This window comes from Symphalangus syndactylus, chromosome 4 (assembly GCF_028878055.3).
Source record: "Symphalangus syndactylus isolate Jambi chromosome 4, NHGRI_mSymSyn1-v2.1_pri, whole genome shotgun sequence".
Lineage (NCBI taxonomy): Eukaryota > Metazoa > Chordata > Mammalia > Primates > Hylobatidae > Symphalangus > Symphalangus syndactylus.
In genome coordinates, this window is record NC_072426.2 from 94,691,174 (window position 1) to 94,698,356 (window position 7,183).

General features: G+C 51.0%; 1 long non-coding RNA gene across 1 annotated transcript; it reads left to right on the plus strand.

Annotated features, from left to right (window-relative positions):
- The first annotated feature begins 264 nt into the window (after nt 1-264).
- LOC134736415 (uncharacterized) lies at nt 265-6,674 on the plus strand. Its single transcript, XR_010120420.1, has 2 exons — nt 265-358; nt 5,267-6,674. It is a non-coding gene; the product is annotated as an uncharacterized lncRNA (long non-coding RNA).
- Nucleotides 6,675-7,183: the final 509 nt, after the last annotated feature.

Below are 7,183 nucleotides of genomic sequence, written 5' to 3' on the forward strand. Positions count from 1 at the left end.
AATTAATGTTTAATGGAATATGTGCATAACATAACATCATGTCAACTTGTTAAATTCAACTCACTCCAGCTCCTATGAAGTTAGATGTAAATGATGCTTGCGTGAGATGTGGATGCATTCTGATCTGTTTATATGATGTGGTATGACATTCTAGAGTGAGAGGTTTGGGGGCTGTGACTATTTAAAAACAGTCTATTAGGGCAGCATGGGGGTGGGGATGCAGCCAATAATAGCTGAGCAGCTACTTTCTGACTGTCCCACCAGTGCCCATTGGAGGCATTTCCAGCACCGATGGATAGAGAAGCTAACCTATAGGGAGCACTTGAGTGAATATTCTAGAGTCCTCCCAGACGATCTGGTAAGTTCATGCAGTATCTGAGAGTGATCTGCTTGTCCTTGTCTGTCTCCTGGGGGCTGGGGATGCAAATGGGGCAAGAAAAGATAGCCTGCAGAAGAGGAACCTGGGGCTTTCACCATTGCCTCCATACCTGAGGCAGCCCTAAGGCCCATGGGCAGAGCATCTGGGACATGGTATTACCGGATTTTGGGTGACCGTAAGGAAGAATGACAGACTGCCTTGTTAAAGAGAATCACAAAGTGGCTCACTACTGCACAGCACTGGGCTATATCTGCAAAGCATTTGTAGACAATCTTGTTTTCACCTTGGAAGGGCAGGATCAGTTTACATACATGGGCAATGGGGCCAGTGAGGTGCAGGAGGGTTGAATGAGTCACTGGGGTCCTCACTGTTGCGAAAGAACAGCTTTGGGACTAGAGCCAACTCTCCTGACATCTGGGCTGGGTAGAGCTGCCATGCCCCACCCTTCGTCAAGCTATTCTTGGGAGGTGCTTTGGCCAAGGCATGGCTCATGCTGCTCTTCCACATTTGCGTAGGGCGTCCACCTCCACTCCGTGGCCCTGCATCACGCAGCTGTCTGAGCACAATGTGCTGTGCTGGAGGTGGTTAGTGCTCACAGGAGCCATGGGCTCCCTCACACTTCCCAGCCTCCTGTGCTGAGACTGGGCCCAGGTGACTGGTCTGGCCAATGGACTGTGAGCAATGGGGATGTGTCCCTTCCAGGCCTAGCAGGGGCCCTTTACCCCGAAGCTAATGGGGCATGGGCTCCAGGGTGCCCACTTCCCCTAGCCCCTCCCTTTGGGAGGCCATGGATATTTTGTATTTATAATTTCTGTGTACAGTGGTGTGTGAGCTGCTATGGGCATTTTACATTTAGAATTTTCTCCAACTTTTCATAGAAAGGGCCTCCCAGGCCAGGCGTGGTGGCTCATCTCAGCTGTAATCTCAGCACTCTGGGAGGCCGAGGTGAGCGGATCACGAGGTCAGGAGATCGAGACCATCCTGGCTAACACGGTGAAACCCCATCTCTACTAATAATACAAAAAATTAGCCGGGCGTGGTGGCAGGCGCCTGTAGTCCCAGCTACTTGGGAGGCTGAGGCAGGAGAATGGCATGAACCCGGGAGACGGAGCTTGCAGTGAGCCGAGATCGTGCCACTGCACTCCAGCCTGGGTGACAGAGCGAGACTCCGTCTAAAAAAAAAAAAAAGAAGAAAGGGCCCCCCAAATTGTGCAAGTTTCAGAACCACAAAATCTGGATGTGCCCCCGAGGCCAGGCAGCTAAGAGATGTGTACCTCCTCCATCCTGTTTTCCCCAGCTCTGCAGTGGCCTTGGAGGTCAAAGCCACACAATGAAGGAGGGCAGCCTGCCTGGGCACGCCTTTATTTGAGTGAGGAGAGAGCATCCTGGGAAGGCCCTGCAATGTGGGGACTTATTTGTCACACAGCCTAACCTGTGATGCTGACCCATGCACTGAGGAGGAGACTGAGACTTTTCCTTGGGGTTGGTGCAGGTGTTCCCCAGAGCTGCAGAGACTTGGAGCTTCCTTCCCATAGAGACCAGGACCCTATGTACCCTGGTCTGTGGACCCCAAATTCGGTGCTTTGAGCTCAGGAGCCTTGGGCTAAGGCCAGGTGTCCCAGAAGCTTCAGGGAGACCAACAGCATCTCTCAAGGGACCTTCAGAATAAGGAGTTGAGGGCTGAGCTCACAGCCTGGAGACACAGGGTGTGGGCAGCTCTGGAAATATCTGAAGGCGTCTGGTGTTCTCAGAAACATCTGAGTACCCCCAGCCTGACATCCTCAAGGTTGTACTCACAGGAGCACATCAGAGGTCGCTGCCTCAGGGGAATTTGTTTCTCCCAACATAAATAGGAATTGGGAAATAGCCAAGCAGCCCTGGTTTCTGATGCAGCTGTTCCCTCGTGCAGCTCTAGAATCCGGCTCAGCTCCCTCCTGAGAGAGGGGAGAGGCTGCAGCTAAGCAGATCTGATGGACCTGGCAGGAGGGTGGTTACATCCTGGTGCTCACTCTGCCTGCCCTGGGCTGCAGGGCAGCAGCTGCTGGGGTGGCAGGGGAGGGCGAGGCATTTGAATCAGACATGGAGAGTCAGACCTGGAAAGGCGGTGGGGATTTCTTGCCTGTCACCTAAGGCAGCATCCTTAATAAGCAGGTCCTTGGACATGCACAGTCTGCGTTCCTTTTTTTTTTTTTTTTTTGAGACAGAGTCTCACCCTGTCGCCCAGGCTGGAGTGCAGTGGCGCAATCTCGGCTCACTGCAAGCTCCGCCTCCCGGGTTCACGCCATTCTCCTGCCTCAGCCTCTCCGAGTAGCTGGGACTACAGGCGCCCACCACCGCGCCCGGCTAATTTTTTGTATTTTTTAGTAGAGACGGGGTTTCACCATGGTCTCGATCTCCTGACCTCGTGATCTGCCCGCCTCGGCCTCCCAAAGTGCTGGGATTACAAGCGTGAGCCACCGCGCCCGGCCCTCTTTTTTTTTTTTTCTTTTTTTTGAGACAGAGTCTCACTCCATCACCCAGGCTGAAGTGAAGTAGTGCAATCTTGGCTCACTGCAACCTCCACCTCCTGGGTTCAAGTGATTCTCCTGCCTCAGCCTCCTGAGTAGCTGAGATTACAGGTGCATACCACTACACCCAGCTAATTTTTGTATTTTTAGTAGAGACAGAGTTTCATCATGCTGGCTAGGTTGATCTGGGCCTCCTGGGCTCAAGTAATCCACCCTCCTCAGCCTCCTAAAGTGCTGGGATTATGGGCGTGGGCCACCACGCCCGGTTTGTATTCATTTTTAAACAGCCAATTGAAACAACTGCGTGTGGACATATACACTTTCCTGATTGCACGGAAGCACATATGTGCTACTCATGTGTGCTGTTTTGTCTAAAATGGAGATGATACCTATGCACTAAGGGGGAAGAATTAAATAAAAGCAATTGTATGCCATAGGTTAGCAGCAGGCTTTACCCAGAATTGGCATTTGACCTGCTATATGTATCACAGTTACTGTTACAATTGCTCTTGCCTTTGTTGTAATTTTTTTGTATTGTTTTGTAGCTCTGATGCCACCCAGGTAAGGGCTTTGTGGTATTGGTAAGGTCTTTGGCCACGACGGGCTCAGGGCCCTTCTGCCCTTGTCCTGGAGCCCAGTTTTCTCGCCTTGTGATGCTCTGGCCTGGGTTGTCTGCAAGCCTCACCTGTCTAAGCTGGTCCCCAACCGACCAGGCCAAACTGGTCAGCAGTGCTTGAGCTGGAATGGAGCTTGGTGTCTTGCAGCTTTGGGTGTCCTCTGAGGCTTCTAGGAGCTGGACTGTGTTCTGGTTTTGTCTGCTACTGCTGTGGTCCAGCACACTAGCCCTCCTGAGTGTGCAGAGTGGCACCAATAAACTCTGGCCCTGCAAAACAGCCTCTGCTCTCCCCTGCTGCAGGCGAGCAGCTTGGTAACCCCTGTAGCTTTAGGTAGGAAAGGCTGTTCCCAAGCTGCGTCTTGCCTAGAAGGCTCTCCTTGCTGTCTTAGGTCAGATTCACCAGAAACAGGAGCTGAAGCAGGGATTCCTGTACAAGTGGTGCACTGAGGGGAATTCTCCAGAGACAGTGAGAGAAGCAGGATAGGGGAGGGGAAAGAGCTAAGCAGAGGTGCAAAGCTCAGCCTTCGTCTCATCCCGCGGGGAGCTCAGGTGGGGGAATTGCACTCAAGATTTGTCCCATTGTGAAGCAAGAGCACTGGAACTTACACTCCACCATCAGTAAGTCATGGGCAGGGGCCTGACCTTTGGAGGGGTGGGCAAATTTCAGGCATCCTTGGACAAGACGGCTCCCCTTGGCTTGAGAAGGTGTAGTGTGTACTGTTGGCCCCCACCCCATCCTGCAAGACCTGTCCAGGCAAGGGGCTCTGAGTGGGGCATCAGTCATATTGCCACACCCTTCATGGCCATTTCTTCTCTCCAGTGATGACCTTGTATTCTCCCCAGGTTCCATTCTATGTGGCTTAATAAACACAGGGTTATCTGGGCCTACTGTGTGCCAGGCCCCAGCGAGGGTCTGGGCAGGTTGAAGTATACACAAATAACAGGCTCATCTGGCAGTCTGTTGGTGCTTCTGCAGAGGGCTTCCACATTCACCCCCATCTCATCCCTGGGGTGCTCTTCCTCCCTCTAAACCTGCCCAAGGCTAAGTTTACTAGAGCTGCATGTTGGTATGCATGTTGCATGCTCCAAAGCAGAGGAAAGCCAACCAGGAGAATGTGTTTTTTATTTTATAAAAGCAGCTAGAAAGTACCACTTTCTTTGGGATGGGTGGGTGGAGGTGGAGGAAGGGTCTGCCTAACTTGCCTGCATGTTTTTCTCACTTCTGCACACTTTCTGAGCCAAGCAGAGGAGGCAGCACAGAGAAGCACTCTCTCTCCTGCCCTCCTCTCCGCCATCCTCTCTCTCCCTGCTGGGCTGTCTCAGCTGCAGCCCAGGCCTTGTAGCTACTGCTGGGGAAAACAGAAAACCACAGCTATGCAGCACCAAACAGGCCTGCATCATGTTTATGAAATGACAGAGTCCTGGGCCCTTCTCCAAAGAGGCTGGGGCTCCCTGCAGCAACTCAGACAGCTCTTCCACATCCAAGGTTGTGCTTAGGAGGCTGCAAGGCCCTTAGCAGTCATTGCTCTAAGTCTCTCATTTCAACAGGAGGCCCAGAGATGGGGAGGGAGTTGGGCAAGATCACACAGAGCACTGAGATCTGGTTAAGGCAAGTGTGAGGAAGGCCGAGGTTGAGGTTCCTGGGTGAGGGCAGGGGGAAGGGGCTCTCATTCAAGTTCAAGTTCATGTTCACATGTGACTGCTCTTAGATCCCACCTCCTCTGCTCCCCTCATGTCTAATCATCTGCTTCTTTTCGACCTAAGGGCCCTGTCACAGGAGAACAAAGAAGGAAGGCAGAGGAGATCATGCTCCAGCCAGCAGGGAATCTCCATTTTTTTCAGCCTCATACCTTGGAAAGTACAAAGGAGTGAGAGCTGGGACCACCAGCCAGAGGGTTCATGGAGGTAGTGGGAGGGGAAGATGGGTTCTGCATGGAGCCACTCCAGGGACTTTTCTTCTCTCTCACAGCCTGACAATCACCTCTAGCCATTCCCAGTCCCATTCTCATCTGATGAGCTCGTCTCCTGTTTTTGTACTATATCTATGAGACCTTCTCTTCTTTCCATCTTCAAACGCTTGATCATTGATGCTCCCTTTTCTCTTTTCTCTCCTCCTGGGAAAAGAGCAGGACCAATATCCCCCTTTCCCTTCCTCCTGTGTTGTCCCGACCCCTCTGAGACCTGGCTGTAGCAGTAAGTCCCTCTCTCTTCTGCAGCACCAGCCTCTGCCCATCCCTTCCCTCTGCACACAAAGCTCTCACATTGCACTTCAAGAAATTTTGTGGCAAACCCTGGCAAATCCCGCCACTTGTTTCCACTCTACTCAAATGGCTTTGAGGTCACCAGTGACCTATCCCTATCCTGTATCTGATGTTGTACCCTTTCTCCCCAATCCCACTCTGGCAACTCTCCCACTCCCCTTTCTTGGATCAACTGTCTTGCTCCTCAGTCTCGATCAATGCCTCCTTCTCTCTCTTTAGCCTTGGCCCTTTTTGGCCAGGGAAATAAATGTGAAATACATGAAGCTTCATTTTATCTTATGATTACAGCTATGTTGATGTTACCCAAGACCTAAAAGTCACACTCTCTAATTACACTTCCCTTCTGTGTTCTGGATCCTCTTGGACCAGTCCTTACTCTGGCTCCCCTCCTGGATGTCTCCCAGACTTCTAATTGGAATTACTGTTTCCTACATCAAGCTAATTGTCTTTCCCGCCAACCTCCTCCATCCTTGGGTGAAAGCATCACTTGGTTGCAAAAGTCAGAAATCTGGGTTTCATTCTTGCTGTAACTAGAATAATGCCTGCAGGCCCCAGATATTGACATCCGAATCCCTGGGATTTTGCAGATGTGATCCAGTTTAGGATTTTGAGATGGGGAGATTATCTGGGAGAGCCTGATGTCATCACAAGGTTCTTATAAGAGGGAGGCAGGAGGGTTAGAGTGAGTAGTAAGAGATGCAACAGTGGAAGCAAAAGGTTGGGGTGATGTGGCCACAAGCCCAGGAGTGCTGATGGACACCAGAAGCTGGAAGGGACAAGGAATCATTTCTCCTCTGGAGCCTCCAGAAAGAACCAGCCCTGCTGACACCTTGATTTTAGCCTTGGAAGACTCATTTTGGACTTCTGACCTTGAAAGTTGTAAGAGAATAAATTTACATATTTTAAACTGGTATGTTTGTGGTAATTTTTTAACAGAAGCCATAGGAAAGGAATACGATCCTGATGCTGTTTCTCCATCACTAGCTGCACTTATTTGGCCCCTCGTCCAATGAATTTTATCTCCAAAATACCTTTCAGGTTAGCTCCTCCTTTCTGCCTCAAGCCTATGTAATCATTATTTCTCCTAAGAGGTCCTTCAATGATCTTTTAACTGATCACCCTATTATTCCATGCCATCCCTGTCACTGTTTCAAGAGTTAGGATCTGATCTGCATTTCATGAAAATGATAGTCCTCGCTCCACAACCCTGCAGGCTAAAGCAGGGAGTTTAATTACTCAGGCTATGGGGAGCCCTGGAATGTGCTCTATGACCAGTCACTAGCCTCTCTCTCCTGCCCAGATCCCTACCTCACACCGTACCATTTAGGCACTGGGGGTAATGGCAGTGGGCACTTTGCCCATGTGGTTTCATCACCCCGAAATACTCTCCTGTGACTTCTACCAACCCTTCAAGAGTCTG